Raw genomic sequence first — 19,025 nt, 5'->3', positions numbered from 1 at the left:
GAGCGGGATGGACAATCATCCCCCCTCAGTGGCTTTCAAAGTGCAGCTTCCCCGGCCCCCTCCCCAGCAGAACACGCACAAAACAGCCCTCTGGCAGGAAGGAACACACGATGCGGTTGTGAGCAGTGAATTCCCCTTCCTAGAAACTCATCTTCCTTCTTTTAAAACAGACAAATGTTCTGTCCTCCATGGGGCCAGAGATGCATTTTCCAGGTGTAACGCCTGCCCCTGCTGAAACAGAAATGTGGGGAGGGGGCGGGAGGCGTAGTTCCCAAAAGGCCTGAGACCAGGGCAACCAAGGGACTCTCCTCCCACGAACAGATGGACTGAGGACACAAGGTAGAGATGGAACACTCTGTCTGGGGTAGTGATGCTCTGTATTCTTGGTGCTTGGGAGACCGCAGTGGGAGGGCTTCTGGAGTTCTGGCCCCACTGGTGGACCTCCTGATGGCACCTGGGTTTTGGCCACTGTGGGACATAGAGTGCTGGATTGGATGGGCCACTGGCCGGATCCAGCATGGCTTCTCTTACGTTCTTATGTCTGAGGCAGTGATGCTCTGTATTCCTGGTGCTTGGGGTGCAACACTGGGAGGGCTTCTGGAGTCCTGGCTCCACTGGTGGACCTTCTGATGGCACCTGGGTTTTGGCCACTGTGTGACACAGAGTGTTGGAATGGATGGGCTGTTGGCCTGATCCAACATTGGCTTCTCTTATGTTCTTAAAACAGCCCTTTTCTCCATGCAAGGCCCAGCCTTCTGAGGTCAAGTGGACACCCACGGGAGAAAAGGAAACTTCTACAGTCATGCCCAAACCCTGCCCACAGGAAGGTTTTCCTGCAAGGTAACCCTCTGCCAAGGCAACCAGGGTCCTCTTCTCTTGAACTCTGGTAGCCCACCTGCCAATGAACCAATTCGGGTACGAGACATCCCTCACTCTCTATTTTTGGCTCCTCTATTAATTTTGGGTCTCTGCGCTGCCTTGCCTTGATCCCATTTAGGGGAAAGCAGAGTACGGGAGATTGTAGTCAAATGCATTATTATCCTACTGGTCTGTTATATGCCACTACCTGCTGACTTAACTGATTTCTACTGACAGCTTCGATGCTTCATGGGCGTACTTCAACCATAAGCCACTTCCCAAAGCTTTGTAAGAAAGGGGCACAACACAGTTTCAAAACACATCTTGCATAATAGATACGGGTTCCAGAATGTAACTTTTTTTGGTTTTGGATGGCACAAGTGCAAAATCAAGCTATTTCAGCCTGGGCCAACCAGGCAACCCTTGGCTAGTTTAGAAGCCTGCTTCTGGAACCTTCCTGGGTCCCGTGAAAGGCGGTGCCTCGTCAGCTTCGCACCCTGAAGTACAATCCTGGAGGTTAAAAGGATCGCAGAAATTCTCAAGTATCTTTCTTGGCCTGAGACCCTGGAGAGCTGCTGCCCGTCAGACGACGGTGCCAACCTGGGCCTGGTACGAGGCAGCCTCACAGGCGTTTCCTGCCTCTTCAGTGGGGGAGGCAGGAGGGAAGACAAAGCCCTGTGAGGAAAGGCGGAGGGACTTCTTGGGAATGTTCAGTCTGGAGAAGAGGAGGCTGAGGGGGGGACAGGATGGCTCTTTTGAAGTATCTGAAGGGCTGTGTCCCTTAGAGGAGGGCAGGGAGCTGTTCCTGTTGGCAGCAAAGGAGAGGACTCGCAACAATGGGTTTAAATTCAGGGTGGGAAGGTATTGGGGGAGACTTTTTTACAGTCAGAATTGCGCAATAGCAGGATCGGCTGCCTGGGGAGGTGGTGAGCTCCCCCTCCCTGGCAGTCTTTAAGCAGCGGCTGGACAAACACTTTTCGGGGATGCTCTAGAATGATCTTGCATTGAGCAGGGGGTTGGACTGGAGGTCCTGTATGGCCCAACTCTGTGATTCTGTGATTCTACTGGGTTTAAATTAAGGGCGGAAAGGTACCAGCTGGATCTTAGGGGGAATTTTTTTTTACAGTCAACGAGTTGTACAACTCGGGAGGTGGTGAGCTCCCCCTCCCTGGCAGTCTCCAAGCAGCGGCTGGACAAACACTTGTCAGGGATGCTCTAGCCTGATCCTGCCCTGAGCAGGGGGGTTGTGCTGGATGGCCTGCGGGGCCCCTTCCAACGCAGGGATTCCCTGATTCTAGGAAGAGCCCGGGCACGATGCCCACAGTGCCCAGCTCAGGGCTGGGGACACCAGGGACACCTGGTCAGGCCTCTTCTGACTCTTTTCTGAAAATGCTTCCTGGCTCAAGACTCACCCCCACCTTCCTTGAGCAGGGCAGAGCAGAAGGAAGCTCCAGCCGCCCCACATCACATCTGAAAAACGCTGTCCAAAGAAAACTCCCTCTGCGCTCGCTGCAGAATTCCTCATCGCAAGTTGCACAACCCCACCGGCTCCAATTAATGGCAACAAGCTGTTAAAAGAGCATGCTAGAAATCCGGCTGAAACTTAAAACTGTGTTTTATAGCCGGGTCCCTCCCCAGCTCCCCTTCCCTCGCGGACGAGGCCGCAGAGCGAGGTTGGCGGATTCCTTTTTTCCCCGCCGTTTCCAGCGAGGTTGCCTAATTAAGACTAAAGGGAACAGAGGAACCGGCTGGTTCAGCTGTCCTCCTTTCGTGAAGACCCGATATTTTGATTTATTGCAGACGGCAAAGAGCCGAAAGCCCGACACTTGCAGAAACAGAGTCCCATGCCTGGGCTTAAATGTTCCTACACCTGGCGGCCTGCTGTGGCGTTAACGTGCACCGGACGGAGAGAGCGAGGTCCAACTGCAAACGCCGTTTCCCCGGGGGCTGCAAAACACACTTTTCCGTAAGGCTGCTTAGCAGACAGAGCTGCCCCCGCACCTGCTCTTCTGCTGACCTAGTTTACACCGTGGCCACAAGTTCTCTCCCCCTCTCTCGCACACGCACGCTAGCGCTGCCCGAAAAGTGCTGACGGAAGATGTGAGTCTGGCTTGCAGAAGGCAAGGCAGCTCTGTAGTCTGGCACGCGCTGGAGCCCACGTGAAACGGGATTTGCACCAGTCTGCCATCATTAACGGGGGAGGGGGCCAAAACGGCTGCTGGGGATTCTCCTCTGCAAACTGAAGAGACTCCTGAAGAAAGGCCCATGATGAACAGACCAGTGAATTGGCCACCTTCCTTGTGTCTCCAAGGCACTGTGTGTGTGTCTGTGTGCGCATAGTGGAATGTCTTGACAACCGTCTCAGAAACACCGCGCACTCCAAGTTTAGACCTGGGAAAATAATCCCAAACCCAGAGATTACTTGGGTGCCTGCAAATTCAAGAATGAGCATGCTCAACACTCCTTTTTCCTGCCTGGATCTTTAAAACTCGGGTACACACATGAGGCTGAGCCCCACATAGCAGACCCCCCCCCTTCCCCGGTAAGACTTCAGCAGGTCCCTTCCAACGTGCGAATGCTAACCCATGCAGCACTAACAGCAAGGAAGAGTGGGGCAGAGATCCTTTGACATTTAAAGATCCCTGAGACACGGGAGCCGCAGGGAGAGAGTGCACACCCAACCCCCATTCCAAAACCAGACAAAGCTCGTATTTTGGAAAACAGTAGGGGGGAATTTTTTTAAAGAGTTCAAACTCCTCTGTTTTATGAACGCCGCTTTAAGGCTCTCGTGGTCAGAGAGCGCAGAACTAAGCAAATGAACCGAATACTCCCTAAAAGCACTGAGATTGCTGTAAATGCTTTTCTGAAAGCACTAAGCAATCCGTAGCCGTAAGATCAAGAACACCGCACATGTCTCAAGATTTAAAAAACAGCCTGGAGGACTTAAAAAATCAACCAAAAGCCAGCTGGGAGAAGGGACCTTTTCAAGCTTCCTCTGACAGGTGGTTCCACAGTTTAGAGTCCATCACAGGAAATGTCCCATTCCTTGCCATCACCAAATCACCTGCCATGGTGATGGCGCCACCGCAAGCGAGGGGTGGCACCCTCACAATAAACGGCACTCGGGCTTGCATAGAGACGGACAATCCCACCGGTATGTGGGACTCGGGCTGTGCAGGGCTTTAATGGCTAACATCATCATTCTGAATTGGTCTCGGGGGGGGGGCAGGTGGGCAACGCAAACCATGTGGAAAACAGAGGGTGTGACCTGAGCCACGTGAAGATACAGAAATCAGAGCTTTAAGTCTGTTTTAGGGAGCCGTGACTCTATCCAGTTCCTGCATGACGATCTCTACGCAGTAACATCCCCAGACACAGTTGGAAGCTCACGGAAGGGAAGGTTTTGAACAGGTGACCCAGCTCTGAGAGGTAAACTCCTGCCACCAGAAATCCAGGGGAAGGACATGACTCCAACCTGCATTATGGTTTACCTTCCAACCCATTCCCTGTGGGCTAACAAAGAGCTCAGTTTTGTCTGTATTGAAGAAAACCACCCTGTTTAGGTCGGAGGAAAGTTATGTCCGTCAAAGACACTTCTGAACTCTTGCATTCACTGCTGCAAGCAAGTCAGGGGCTTGACTGGGACCTAGCTGTCACGGCAGGACCAGGGGGCGTGACACAAGCAAGCAAAAGTCCAGGAACAGTCCGAGGTCAAGCCGGGCAAACCAGGTAGCAAGGTTCAAGCAGGTTTAAATCACAGTCCAAAAGCAGGGTCAGACATACCAAAGTTTCAAATCCATAAATCACAACAATACCAGAGGAGTCAGAGATGAACGCAGGGTCAACAAAGCCGAAGGTCAAAAGCCGAGGATCAAGCCGAGAAGAATTCCACAAGGTCTGGAGCAGAGATGCAAGGATTCAGGTCCTGAACAAACGACGTTGCCAGCACAAATGACTGCTGGCAACAGACTTGCATATATACAGTGCTAGCTAATCAACTCATTAGCTAGCCAGGAGTGAGGACAGGATCCTGTCAGTAATCAGGGCTAAGAGATCTTCTGGCACGCATGCGTGCATTCTGCCTTCGCTCTCTCAGCTGTTGTCTTCTTACATTCCTGAGCCTGGTTACAGGTGGAGGCGAGTCTGATGATGAATTACTGGGCTGCAGCAGAGACTGATCCCTTGCAGGTGTTCCCTGGGAGGCTCTATCCTCCTCACCACTTAGATAGCTTTCAGCTACAGGATCCAGTCTTTGCCTTTCTGCTGCAGTACTGTCCTCAGGAGCCTGTTCAGGGTCCTCAGGAGCCTGTTCAGGGGCATCAGCAAAGGCAGGCATGACATCAGCAGGGGCAGGCATGACACTAGCTTAGAGAGCTACCGTGGGGGCTCAGAGCTCTCTTCAGATGCACAGGGCAATGCTACCAACCCCGCCACCCGCCAAAAATCTGGAGACTTCTAGATTGGCCCAAATGAAGACTGGGAGCATGGCTTCCTGCCCTCACCTGTTCAAAAAACCCCAATTCCTGCTTGCAACACTTTGTGGGATCTAACCTTCAGCCACTAGCCTCGGGGACCCTGATCTGAAGGATGCACCCACTCCAGGCTTATGGGAAGGCTCCAGTCGCCCCGGGCTCTAATCACGACCAAGCCCTGTAACGCAATAAGACGGGATACTGAGGAACAAGAAGCCAGCCCGAGACAGACCCACAGTAAGACGTGCATCTGAACACACACAAAGCTACCTTCTACTGAATCAGACCCTTGGCCTATAAAGTCAGCATCGTCTGCTGAGATCGGCGGCGGCTGTCCAGGGTCTCAGGCAGAGGCTTTTCATATCACCGACTGCCTGCTTTAACTGGATAGGACACGGATTGAACCTCAGATTTTCTGCATGCCGAGCATGTGGTTCGCCACTGAGCCACAGCCCTTCCCCATTTCATAAATGGCTCACAGACTGAGGCAGAGAGCATGCGTCAAGAAAGAGCAAAAAGGCTCCTGCAGTCAGATGTACCCACTCTCAGATGAGACTAAACACTGCATCTCTGTATGAGTCACTGTTCTGGCCTCACTTCCTTCTTAACTGGTCTCTGAAGGAAGGTGGGAGATTCCACTATCTCTCTATAACGGATGTGGCTGGATCAATCAATCAACACACCCACAGAGCGCAGAGCTAAGATGCCTGCTGCATCTCTGCATGAATTACTGCTCTCGCCTCTTGATCTAAGAGTGCTTCCTGATTGCAGGAAACCTAGGCAGTGGGCTTCTCTGAGAGGGAAAGATTCTCCGCCGTCAGACGTTTGTGGAACAGTGTGAAGTATAATCTGCCTGCCTCCCGCACAACTCCAAATACACATTTTTCCAGCTTGCTTGGAGCACGAGACATTAATTAGGAGGAGGGGGCCAAAGCCAGGGATTTTCTTTTTTTTAATTATTCTTACCTTCTGTACTTTGATCCTAATGACATGAAACAGGGGTAGAGGGGGGGAAGGCTCTAATTTTTATGCGCTTCACGTTTATGAGATTTTTACATAAAGGCTCTTGCTGGTGTATTTTTTAAGAATGTGCTAAAATGTTGTCTGAAACCACATAGAGCCACCAGAGGAACTTCCCCGCCAGAACTAACAAGCTCACACATGGAAACACTCGAAAGCGCCTTTGTACCTCTAATGAATCAAATCTAGTATTAATATTGTTTTAAAGACTAACATGCTGTTCGAAGCCAGTTTAAAGTTCGCCATCGCTGGGTTTTTGGGGGGGGGGGGGGGGAGGCCGAGAGCAAGGGGGAAAACAGCCGAGTTCTGTCCTGCAGTTCGGAGCCACACCGGGGCTGGAGTTGAGATTATGCCGGAGCTGGAACGCGCCAGTTCTTTTCTCCCCGAAAGCGAGGTCTGGGCACAGCTCAGCTTAGAGCCTGGGGGGCGGGGGGGCCTCAGAGTGGAGAGGCACAGCTGGAAAACACCAGCCTCCTACCCGTGGATTGCGACCGCAGCTGCAAGTGTCCTCTGCTTTTTTTTACTTTTTTATTATTTATTTTATTATTTATTTTGCTTGTTAAATTTGTATCCCACCCTCCCAGCCGTGGCATGTTTGGGGCGGGTTACAGAATATATTGAGCTGTGGTGGCTCAAGTGGTTAAGACGCTGAACTGCAGGCTGTGGAAGGTTGGTAGTTCAGCGGTTCAAGACCCGAGTTGCCGCATGACGGAGTGAGCTCCTGTCTCTAGTTCCAGCTCCTGCCAACCTAGCAGTTCGAAAGCAAGACATTGCAAGTAGATAAATAGGTACCACTTTGGTGGGAAGGTAACAGCGTTCTGTGCGCCTTGGTGTTTAGTCATGCCGGCCACATGACCACGGAAACGGCTTTGGACAGCGCTGGCTCTTTGGCTTTGAAACGGAGATGAGCACCGAAACCCTAGAGTCGGATTTGACTGGCTTTCGAGCAAGGGAACATTTTCCTTTACTGTTTATACACACACACACACACACACATATATATATATATACATGTTAAAACACAAAATACAATTAAAATCACAGTATAAGACCATCAGTGCTAAGGACACAGATTTTAATACAAGATGGCGGCATTCTCTCAATGTTGGAAGGTCGCCTACCAAGAGAGTTCAGGTTCCTGCCAGGCTGTTGGTCGTTGAGTTAGTGCTGGTGTTGGGGGGCCAGAGCCATAGTATTAAAAGGCAGCACCAGAATCAAAAGCCTGGTGGAAGAGCTCCGTTTTATGGGCCCTGCGGAACTGTAGGAGGTCCCGCAGGGCCCTGATGTCCTCCGGGTGCTCGTTCCACCAGTATGGAGCCGCCACTGAGAAGGCCCTGGTGATAGCCAGTCTGGCACCCTTGGGGCCTGGGAGGGCCGGGCGGTTTTGGGATCCCGATCTTAGTGCTCTCTGGGGAACATGTGGGGAAAGGCAGTCCCTTAGGTAAGTAGGTCCCTGACCATACAGGGCTTTAAAAACAGAAATGCAAGATCTGTACCCAGCCAAATTCTGTTACGAGTAAAGCAGATACACAAAGGTTCGCACTTCCTCTTCTTTTGCACAAGATAAACCACGTGGGCTTATTGTCAAATTCTTTGCTCACAAGAACGTAAGACAGGACCAAGGAGTGGTCCACCAGGTGCCCTTGGAAGGCCTACGAGCAGGGCACTGAAGTCAAAGCTTGCTGCTCCAGCCAATCAGCATTTGGCAGGCGACCACCTCTGGACAAGGACATTCCATGGAGCCAGCATGCCCACTAGCCTCTGCTGGCTCCACACTTGACCACTACCCCCCTTCTTTTTAAGCTTTCTCAGCCAGTGGGCATCAGGACACCCTATGGCAACAACCTGCACGTGTGAAGGGACACATGAAGACATGAACCCGCCTTAAACTTAATCAGACCCATCCATCCATCGAGGTCAGCACTGTCTGCTGAGATGGGCAGCGGCTGCTCACAGCCTCAAGGACAGGTCTTCCACATCACCTACTCCCTGGTCCTTTTAACCGGAGATGCTCGGGACTGAACCTGGGATTCTTCTGCATGCCAACCAGATGCTCTACCATCAAGCCACAGCGCCAAGCCCAATGAGTAGTGACTTGAACACAGGACAATGATGCCGCACCCGCTAGAAATTTTATTGAGCCCTCTCTCTCGGGCCTCCAAGATTCCAGGAGGCTGAGTCAATATGCACCGAGACCGAGGCACAGCCTCAGACTGTGAGGAAACTACACTTTGCACCCCATGTCACGTGTTGCTTCCAAAAAAAAACCCACTGCAACACATATGTGCAGAGCCCCGAGCGCGGCTGTGCAAAACCCCAAAGATGGCAACAGCTTGAAGGAAAGGAGGGGTGTGCGGCTGCCTTGGGTCCAGCTGCTCCTCACCGCAGTCTGTGCCAAAACAGTGCCTGTGGGTTCCGCACAGGTATTCGACACATTCCTTCCAGCACGCACACAGGTGCAAGGATCCCTCGAGCAAACATACCAATCACGTTAGGTATGCACATCCTCCATGCCAGGTACACTTGCAAAGCACATCTGGTCAGCAGCTGGGAGGCCCAGGCAGTAAGGAGAGGCTGTCGGCCCTTCCCCCCCCCAAACGGGGGGGGGGGGGGAGGGAATACAAAGGGTAGATTCAGGATTCAGATACTGCTACCAACCCCAGGATACCCCTCCTCCCCCGCCTCCAGCACTGTCCAAAGCTGAGCAGGAGCTACGTAATGGGAAGAAGCGCTCTGGGATCTCCCCTGTGGTTCTGGATGGATTTTCCAGCCACTTCTTCATGGCCAAGTGTTGCCAGCTTTCGAAGGAACAGGGGCTGAATGGGAGACAGCGTGGTGTAGTGGTTAAGTGTCAAACTAGCATCTGGGAAACCCAGGTTCGAATCCCCACTCTGCCGTGGAAGCCTGCTGGGTGACCTTGGGCCGGTCACACACTCTCAGCCTAGCCGACCTCACAGGGCTGTTGTGAGGAGGAGGAGGAGGAGGAGAGCGCTGTCGGCCCCTTTGAGCCCCCACTGAGGAGAGATAAGTAAAAATATATGAATGCACTTCGAAGGGCAGAAGGGACGACAGCAAGGGACCTGGGAAGCATTTGAACTGAAGGAGAATGATGTGGCTTTGCTAAGGGACACGCCTTCAAGACTTCCCCCGGGGAGGTGAGAGACGGCGTGCACAGTGTTAGACTGAGGGAACCTGGGGCCAAGTCCACTGAGCCAAGCAGCATAAATGGGTGACCCTGGCCCAGTTACGTCCACTCCCTTGCTCTCTCGGCCTGAGCGACACTACAGGGTAAAAAGAAGAAGAGTTGGTTTCTATAGCCTGCTTTTCTATACCCTAAAGAGTCTCAAGGAGGAGGAGGAGGAGGAGAAGGAGGAGGAGAAGGAGGAGAGATTGGAATTATACCCCGCCCTTCACTTTGACTCTCAAAGCAGCTTACAAATTTAATGAGAAATGTATTGTGGTATATATTATTACAATGTCCAGGATTTCTATTGCTAAAAATTGGAAATCTGATAAACTACCGAGTAAGGATGATCTGACCAACATCCTCTATGAAGTAATCGAGATGGACAAGCTCAATATGTTTTTAGCGGGCAAAACAGAAGAACACTTTAACTTGAAATGGCAAAAAGCCATAAAATGGTACGAAGAAAGAGGTTGACTTAACCCCCAAATGTATGAAATTGTAACTTGATTATATTAAAGTTGGAAAACTTAAAATAAACTTATTTTTTAAAAAAGCAGCTTACAATCTCCTTTCCCTTCCCCTCCCCACAACAGACACCCTGTGAGGTAGGTGGGGCTGAGAGAGCTCTTTCAAGGACTGCTTCTGAGAAAACAGCTCAGAGAGAACTATGGCTTGCCCAAGGTCATCCAGCAGCTGCAAGGGGAAGAGTGGGGAATCAAACCCGGTTAGAGTCCGCACACTTAACCACTGCACCAGACTGGCTCCTTCCCTTCCTCTCCCCACAGCAGACACCTTGTGAGGTAGGCAAGGCTGAGAGAGCTCTGAGAGAACTGTGAGCAGTGTTCCCTCTAAGCAGAGTTAGTGTGAGCTACCTCACCGTTTTTTAACCTCCGGCTCACAGATTCTTGTCTTAGCTCAGGAAGGATGGCTCCAGAGCAAACTGATTTCTGCAGCAGTCAAATCTCTCGCTCACAAGTTTAATGCCAGTGGCTCACAAAGTAGGATTTTTGCTCACAAGATTCCAAAGCTTAGAGGGAACATTGACTGTGAGTAGCCCAATGTCACCCAGCAGGCTTCCTGTGGAGGAGGAGGAGTGGGGGAATCAAACCCGATTCTCCAGAGGAGAGTCTGCCGCTGTTAACCCCTGCACCATGCTGGCCGGCACTGAAAGAGGTTAAAGCCGTGTCTTCTGCTGAGCAACTTTGAGGAAGGGCGAGATAAAAATGGGATAGATGGACCACGCCCTTCCAAATCCCGGGGTCCTGATAAAAAGCAATATGGGTCTAAGGAGGGCAACACCTTTGAACTACATAAAGATAGATCAAGGTGGGTCGCCGTGTTGGTCTCAAGCAACAGAAGAACGTTAAGAGTCCAATGGCACCTTTAAGACCAACAAAGTTTTATTCAGGGTGGGAGCTTTCGTGCACACGAAAGCTCCCACCCTGAATAAAACTTTGTTGGTCTTAAAGGTGCCATTGGACTCTAACGTTGTACTTTTGAACTACGTATGTCAAGCGTTGCCTGGAATCCCCAGCTCAGTACTAATTCCAGACTTTTGCAGCTATTTGAAAAGGTGTGTGTGGGGGGGGATGATCCAGACTCTCCTGCAAAGCCCCTCCTATTTCTACTGATCAGTCAGATCTGGAGAAGAATAATCCCCATAGGTGGCAAAGAGGGGGTGGGGGAGTCACACCCTCATGCGCAAAGATGTGGGCAGAAAGGCTGGGCCAAGAGGAGAAAATAAGACAAGAGAACCCACGCTTCTGTAGCCCCGGGATGCAGGACCTGCATCTGGATCCAATCTGAGGAGGCCCTCGACACAAAAGCTCCAGCGAGCTATCGTGGGGGGGGGGGTGTTAGAGACATCACAAAGGTTTAGGAGCCATGAGCTAAGAGCAATAAAAGCAAGTTCAAAGCGTCCCATAAGACTCAGGTTTGGGGCACACCACAGTTACATCCAGACCAAGGCTCCCTCTAAGCTGTGGAGTCTTGTGAGGAAAAATTCTACTTTGTGAGCTACGGGCATTAAAATTGCGAGCGAGTGATTTGGCAACTGCATAAATCAGTTTGCTTTGGAGCCACCCTTCCTGAGCCAAGACAAAAATGTGTGAGCTGGAGGCTAAAAAACTGTGAGCTAGCCCACATTAACTCAGCACACTGAGTTAACACACTGGCTGCAATGCTCCCTCTAAGCTGTGGAGTCTTGTGAGCAAAAATTCTACTTTGTGAGCTACTGGCATTTAAGTTGTGAGTGAGCGATTGGGCTACTGCATCAGTTCGTTTGTTCTGGAGCCGTCCTTCCTGAGCCGAGACAAAAATGTGTGAGCCGGAAGCTAAAAAACTGAGCTAGCTCACACTGAATCAGCTTAGAGGGAACACTGGATCCAGACACAGCTGGAAGCCCTGAAAGGGGGCTCACAGCCACTGGAGGAAACTGCTTTGAATGGCACCACAAGTGGTAGGGAGATTCAAGGACAGTGGTAGGGAGATGCAAGTGGTAAGGAGATGCAAGGACAGGCCACGAGTGTGGGAGCAGGTATGGAAAAGTGGCAGCACCCCCCTCCCCCAACTGGAGCTCCAGCCCCGGGTTTCGGTACGGCAGAGCAGGCAGCTGTTTCAAATTCAGAGCATTCAGCGAGCAAAAACACACCGGCAGCCAGCAATTTCAGAACGGCGCAGGAATCCTGTGTTGAGAGGCCCCCTGGTGCTAAAGACCATGGGCTGTGTAAACTCCACTGGAAATGATTTTTAAAATTCTAAATTCTGCACTACTGAGAATAAGAGTCCTGTGCTAAGCGTGCATGCCTCCCCACGTCGTATTTTTGTGCCCCCCTTCCCATAGCCTCTTGCGGCAACCAACAATCAACGATGGGCGTGCGCGTGGATGAGCTGAAGAAAGATGGCGGCCAGGACGGGCGGGTGAAACAGACGCAGAAGGGGTGCCCAGGACAGGGGGGAAAGACAGCTCTCCGGATCTGATTTCAGTTGAGTTGCCTTGTCTTGAAACCTAGGGGGGTCAGTTTCGTTTGTGACAATCCTACAGTGAAGAAGCCATGTGTGCATATGTCCCAATTCAACTTGCAAGGCCAGGAACAGACTCCGGGGCCTTTCGCGCACCAGACAGGCACTCAACACTGAAACAAGGCTTCTCTCTCAGCACACCCCTCCACTGGGCCAGGCATTAAGAAACACTTGCAGGAAAGGGGGCAGTGTATTCTATGAACGATTACGGAAAATACCGTTGAATAAGCAGAAACTATTAATAAGGCAATAGCAACATTTGGACTCCCTCACATTACGGTACACGAGGAACCAATAAGGGAAACAGCTCTTGATACAAAATTAAGGGACCGCAAGTGCTGTTCCTTCATGATGGAAGCCAGTTTCGGTCATGTTGCCCGTCCAGCCAATGTCCATCATGCCTCCTCTACAGGTTTTTGCATTGGAAATGCAAGCGGATCGAGGGGTCTTTCCACCAGGAAGGCTGTCTCAATTCCCTCCAGAGGCCTCTTCCTTCCAAACAACCAGAGATTCTCCCACCTGGACACATCTCCCTCTCAAAACCTTCCCCCCTGCCAAAGAACATGGGGGTCGGTTAACAACACAAAATGGGGAGGTTCCTCCAGACCCACAGCTGCTCTGCATGCCTGCATCCCAGTTCCTGAACACAGCCTCGGCCATTTAACACCAAGACAATCGCAGCCGTGTGCCCCCAAAGGTATCCTTCCTCTCCCTGACACACAGGAACGCAATTCAGCATTTCTGGACAGCCAGCAGGACTCAGCTGCAAATAAGCAAAAGCATTTCTTATGGGTGATGAAAAAGGGTGCCTAAAAAAAAAAAAAACAGTCTCTCCCATGGCACTTCAAAGATCAGGTGTCATCCCTACGCCCTACATAACGGGTGCTCCCCCTTTCTGTTGTGACAACGTAGCATGGGGGGCAGGTCTCCTGTCTGAACGGCTTTGCAGAATCCCCTCCACACCACCAGTTCAAGAGCATTTTGCATGGGGCTTGTCTAATTATTATTTTGCTATATATGTATGATGGGTATAGGGTGTTTTACAGGGAATATAATCTAAAGTTAAAAGATTGGAGTATGAGTCAGCAGTATAAAACTCAAATGAGGGTAAGTAAGTAGTGTGTATGTAATCTTGCATTTATCAAGTGGAATTTGTGAGAACCTTACATAGAGAGTTTAAAGTCTATAGAGAATGGGTAAAGTAAATAATATAGTAAACAAGTTAAAATGTAATATGATAAATTGTTCTAGAAAGTCGTACAGAAAGTGCTGATTTGTACATTTGGCTTCTATATATAAGAGTTGAATATATGGCATGTGGCATGGTAGATGGATAACAGGTTTTAGGATTTATATGTATCTATATTGCTACCTAGATTGTATGTTTGTTTGTGTGGCATATTGAAAACCCAATAAACAGATTTTTTAAAAAAACAAAAAAACGAGCATTTTGCATGGGACTGTTCAAGGAGCACAAGCCAAAAGAGGTTGGTAGACGAAGGAGCCACCGGGTGAGAATCCGGAGAGATGCTCAACGTCTGACCGGCTGCCCTACTGGATCCCAGAAAGGACAGGAGAGGCAAAACCGATCAGAGAGGTGTCTTTTTCGGCCACCGCAGGCTGAGAAAGGAGAGTGCAAGACTGCAGGGCTCCACAGAGGTCTTCACCAGAACAAAGCGCAACAGAAGAAGCCCAAAACGTCGGACCAGAACCAGCGGGTTGACATTAAATCAGCTTTCGGCTAAACATCAGGAAGAACTTCCTGACAGTTAGGGTGCATTCATGCCGGTATAGATGCCGGCTGGAATCGGTTGTACTTACCGGCGATCACACGGCGATCATCTGCCTTCCGTCCCTAACCATTGCAAACAGCTTTAAACCATTGCATTCTGCCACTAGGTCCCCACGTGGGAGTATCCTGAGTGCACCGGTTCCAACCGCATTCCCAAATATCTGGGGACAGAACTGAAGGGAGGAGCCAGCAACTGAAGGCTACGTGGCCAAACATGGCCACCATGTGGATCCTCCGTTGCCAACCGAGAAGGAACCTTGCCCTGTTTCTATGGCCACAGGTCTTTGGGGCAGCCCAATTTCAAGGTGAGGAGATGGCCCACCAGCCTCAGTGCAAGTCTGATTTGTGTGCCCCTGGGCACCGAAGCACACACTCACCCCCTTGCAAGCGAACTGTGGCGGGGGAGCCCCATAGGGTCCCTGAACTAAGAGTTTTTATTAAAGGTGCTATATGAGGGGGCGGAGGCCTTCACAAAGGCTCCTGCACGTGTGGAAGCTATCCGGATGCCCACTCCTCATGCCATCAAGAGTTCGCAGCTCTCCCTATCTTGACCTTAAGTGACCGGCACAGCCAGCTTCAAGAACCAACGCAGAGGCCAGGTTCTCCCAGGCAGCCCCCAGTGTTCCAGCAGCACACCAGAGAAGACCCAGAACAGCATGAAAAGGCCGTTAAATATATATATATATATATATATGAAGCTCCTCTCTGACTACTAACCGAGCCAGTGTCGGAGCCCTGCCACGGAACCCGCAAGATTAACAGCTTAAGGGAACACACACAAAAATCCGGCCATCTGGAGTTCCCGTCCGCATACGGCTCCCCTCTCCTGACCTCCAGAACACACGTTCTGCTTGTGCATCTTAAAAATTTTCATTTGTGGTTGCTCTTAGTAACATGCCTGTTACCCCTCTGGCATAAACAGAACACCGCAGAACTATTTTTGGGACGCTTTTTCAAGCGCCACTTACAACACATCCTCTGAGCGGCAGGATGTTTAGATATCCCGGTTGCCGGGCGGCTGAGCGCACACAGACCCACGCGGCACCTGCTCCGCGCGACCGCGGGAGGAGCCCTGCGGCCGGGGACCCACGGACTCTGCCCACGGCAAAGCAGCCCGGCCCCAAACGAGTTGCCGCTCAGAATTAAGCCGCCGCGAGAGGAGACCGGCAAAGGCAGCGGTCCAAAGGGTCCTCAGCAGAAGGCGGCGTTGCTGTGCTGAAAAAGGCTGGGGAGACAGGGTGGAAGAGGGAGCTGCAGAACTGAACTTCTAATATCTCTCTGCTGCTCCCTCCTGATGAAAGAAGCGTGGCCTCTCATATCCCCCCCCCCCCAAAAAAAATCTTGTTGGTCTCTCGGGTGCTGCTGGACTCAAATCTCGCTGTTCTGCTCTTCAGGTCTGACTGGGGCCACTCTTGAGGTTCAGCTGAAGGACGTGACAGTCGCGGTGTGGGAGCCAACTGCCAACTCCCTTCTCCCAAACACCCCTCCCTACGCTCTCGAGTCCCGAGCCTCCCGTGGGGGGGGTTCAGTCCACTGGGAAAGACCCTCAGGTTGCAAGAGAAGAGAAGAGATTGGATTTATCCCCCGCCCTTCACTACCCAAAGGCGTCTCAGAGCGGAACTTGTGACTGACCCAAAGTCACACCAGGAGCTGCACGTGGAGGAGTGGGGAATCAAACCCAGTTCTCCCAGATTAGAGTCCGCGCTCCTAAGCACTACACCAAACTGGTATTTAGAGAGTTGCCATTATTTTTCTCTGAAGGACCTGACAAGAAAAGAGGGTGAGGTCGCCAACCTCCAGGTGGGGGCCTGGAGATCTCTCAGAACTACGATACATTTATGTCACATTGGCCCTGATAAAGAGATTTTAGTTGTTCTCTTAGGACCTAAATTGGAAGGTACACATTGGCAATATTTTTATCCTCCAGTGTATGTAACTGCTTCTGACACGAGGCCAGACACATTGATGGCCCCACAAACAAAAATCTTTTCGTGTGTCACTCAATTCCAGATTGGGGCATTCCATTTTGGGTCCTATACCAATTGTTTACGGCCTTACAAGTGTCACGGGGGCTTTGTTGCATGTTGTATCCTGCACTATTTGACCTCTGAAGAAGGCCCTTGTGAGCCAAAACGCGTCAGGTCATATATGGTTCTTTCTTGTACAGTTGTCACTTTGCAGGAGCTCAGTAGCATAGCTTATTTGCATATGCCACACCCCCTGACATCACCGGAAGTGTGTCAGAAGGCAACACCCACTGCTCAGGCTCCACTGGACTGTTTTGGATTGCTAGCTATTGGGGGGGGGACCACACGTGCAGATCTGTCCTCACAGAGGAGGGAGAGCTTGTACCTGAATAAAACTTGGTCTTAAAGGTGCTATTGGACTGTTTTGGGCCGGGGGGGGGGAGGGCTCTGCAGCTTACCTGGTTGCTTCTTGCTCTGACCTGAGGGCTGCTGGGAGCAGGGGGTAGGGCTTGTTGCATGTGCCCGCCCCCTGGGCTCCTTACTGCCGGAGCTCCGCTCCTGTGCACTCCTGCAGGAAATGACCCCTGCAGGCTATTGATGTTGTTAACTTTTGGCCCTTAACTAGTTTCCTAAACTTCCTCTGGAGGTTTCTACCCCCAAATCACCAGAAGCCCTAAGCTGCCAACCCCAGCAACAGGACAGTGAGGCTCGGATCCCTTCACAGCTTGGTCTGTTCACTCTGCACTACCTTTTCTGGTGCCTGGCTCACGTTTCCTGCCCCTGCCCTCAAACTGATACCAGTGAAGTCGGAAGTCTGCCCCCTTCCTGTCACATGACTATCGTGTGTCTTCCTGCCAGAAAGTCTCATGTAGTCACTTGTATTTTATCATTTATTTAAAGACTGTGAGAGGGGAGCCTGCATTCCAAGGACAAAGGCAGAATAATGGGAGCCTTTGCTTATTGCGCCCTCTGTGCCTGTTACAGTCCAAATGTTCGCCTGGCTGCCCAAAGCAACTCACGTTTCGTGAGAAGATGCAGCCCTGGATGCTGGAGGCTCTCTCGGCCATAGAGAAATGGGGAGGCCAAGCTCTGCCCCAATGGGTGAAGCCTCCCCCACACACACACACACAAACAAGCATGATATGCCTGAGCATTATGTGCATCCAAATGTTTAACATGTGCATGGCTCATACAGTTGCCACCAAACAGGTAGTAGGAAGGTAAAGCAGTTCAAACTCCTCTTTCACAGGAGTGGACGATTTCTCCTAACTCAAGAGTTGCTTTGGTGGATCGGACCAAAGGTCCACGGAGGCCTGGTATCCTGTTACGAAAAGGGGCCAGCCAGATATGCCCACAAGTAGGCAAGAGCCTCCCTGGACAATTTGTCTCCAGGATCAGATACACTGCTTCTGAAGCTGGAAGTTCCACTGAGCCGTCATGGGCAAGCAAACATTAACGGACTCTCTCCCTAAGAGAAACGCCGTCAGATCAGACCAAAAGGGTCTGGAGAGCCCCAAGAGCAGCCAGCCGGAATCTGACTGGAACCAAAGAAGAGAAGAGATTAGACTTGTACCTTGCCCTTCACTTGGAGTCTCAGAGCGGCTTACAAACTTCTTTCCCTTCCCCTCCCCACAACAGGCACCCTGTGAGGTAGGTGGGGCTGGGAGAACTCTGAGAGAACTGTCCTTGAGAGAACAAACTCTGCCAGAACTATGGCTTGCCCAAGGTCATCCAGCAGCTGCAAGTGGAGGAGTGGGGAATCAAACCCGGTTCTCCCAGACTAGAGTCCGCGCACTTAACCACTACACCAAACCAAGAGAGGAAGGGGACGGCCCTCACCCCATTATGTCCCCTGCATCTGATTCCCCGAAGTGAACATACCAATATGCTTCGATACCCTCCCTCTGAAGGCGGAGGTCCCATTTCGCTACTGTGGCTAATCGACTCCTGCACCCCCCCCCCCATGAATCCTTCCAGTGCCCTTCAAACCCCACAGCAGCCAGTGGCCATCCCCAGACCCCACGGCAGCAGATTTCATTAAGTGGGCTGTGCGTCGACAGTGCCCTCCTCCCTTCCGTGCATATGGGGCTCCGTCAGCCCAACAACCACCTTTGCCACACTGAGAATCATGCGTGTCAGAAGACGGGACACATGGAGGCTGCGTGTGGGGGGAGGAAGCCTTCTGAACCCCACAACTCAATTCCACCTCCCCCCCTCACACACATACACACAAAGCACACACTTTGAACCTGGGCTGCCAAACTGGAAGACGAAACCCAAGGAAATCGCCTTTGACCGTGGCTTGCTGAAGAGTAAACGCTTGTTATTCTAAGACATTCCAAACCTGCGGCAGCAGGTTGCTTCCTGTAGCTTAAGGCTGGTTTGAATTTTAGCTAAGTCCATCTGCGATTCCATAACCCGGGGGGGGGGGGGGGGGGGCTACAGTGCTACACTAGGAAGACTGAAAGCCAATTCCTTTGACAGGGAGAAAATACAGCCACATCCTTCTACTGAAAGCAAGCTGCAGAAACAAAAAAGGGGGGGACAGACAAAAGCGAGGAAGAGGTCTGTCTTCACCCACTAACACAGCAGACTCTACGCTACTGGAAAGAGTTAATGGGTCTTCTCTCGGCTGAAGGAGAAACAGACACCCTGCTCTCCCTCAGTCCCCACCAAAAAAAACCCCAAAGAGAGCATGCAAGAACACG

At 51.3% G+C, this 19,025-nt stretch overlaps 1 protein-coding gene across 2 annotated transcripts in view; it reads right to left on the bottom strand.

Moving 5' to 3' along the window:
• CAPZB (capping protein (actin filament) muscle Z-line, beta) overlaps positions 1-19,025 on the bottom strand; it is a 71,844-nt gene that overhangs the window by 9,802 nt on the left and 43,017 nt on the right. The gene's annotated exons all lie outside the window — the stretch shown is intronic.

The sequence above is a fragment of the Gekko japonicus genome, unplaced genomic scaffold (assembly GCF_001447785.1).
Source record: "Gekko japonicus isolate JY-2015 unplaced genomic scaffold, Gekko_japonicus_V1.1 scaffold131, whole genome shotgun sequence".
Classification (NCBI taxonomy): Eukaryota; Metazoa; Chordata; class Lepidosauria; order Squamata; family Gekkonidae; genus Gekko; species Gekko japonicus.
Note: the sequence above shows the minus strand (reverse complement) of the source record. Positions and strands in the feature narration are given on the sequence as shown.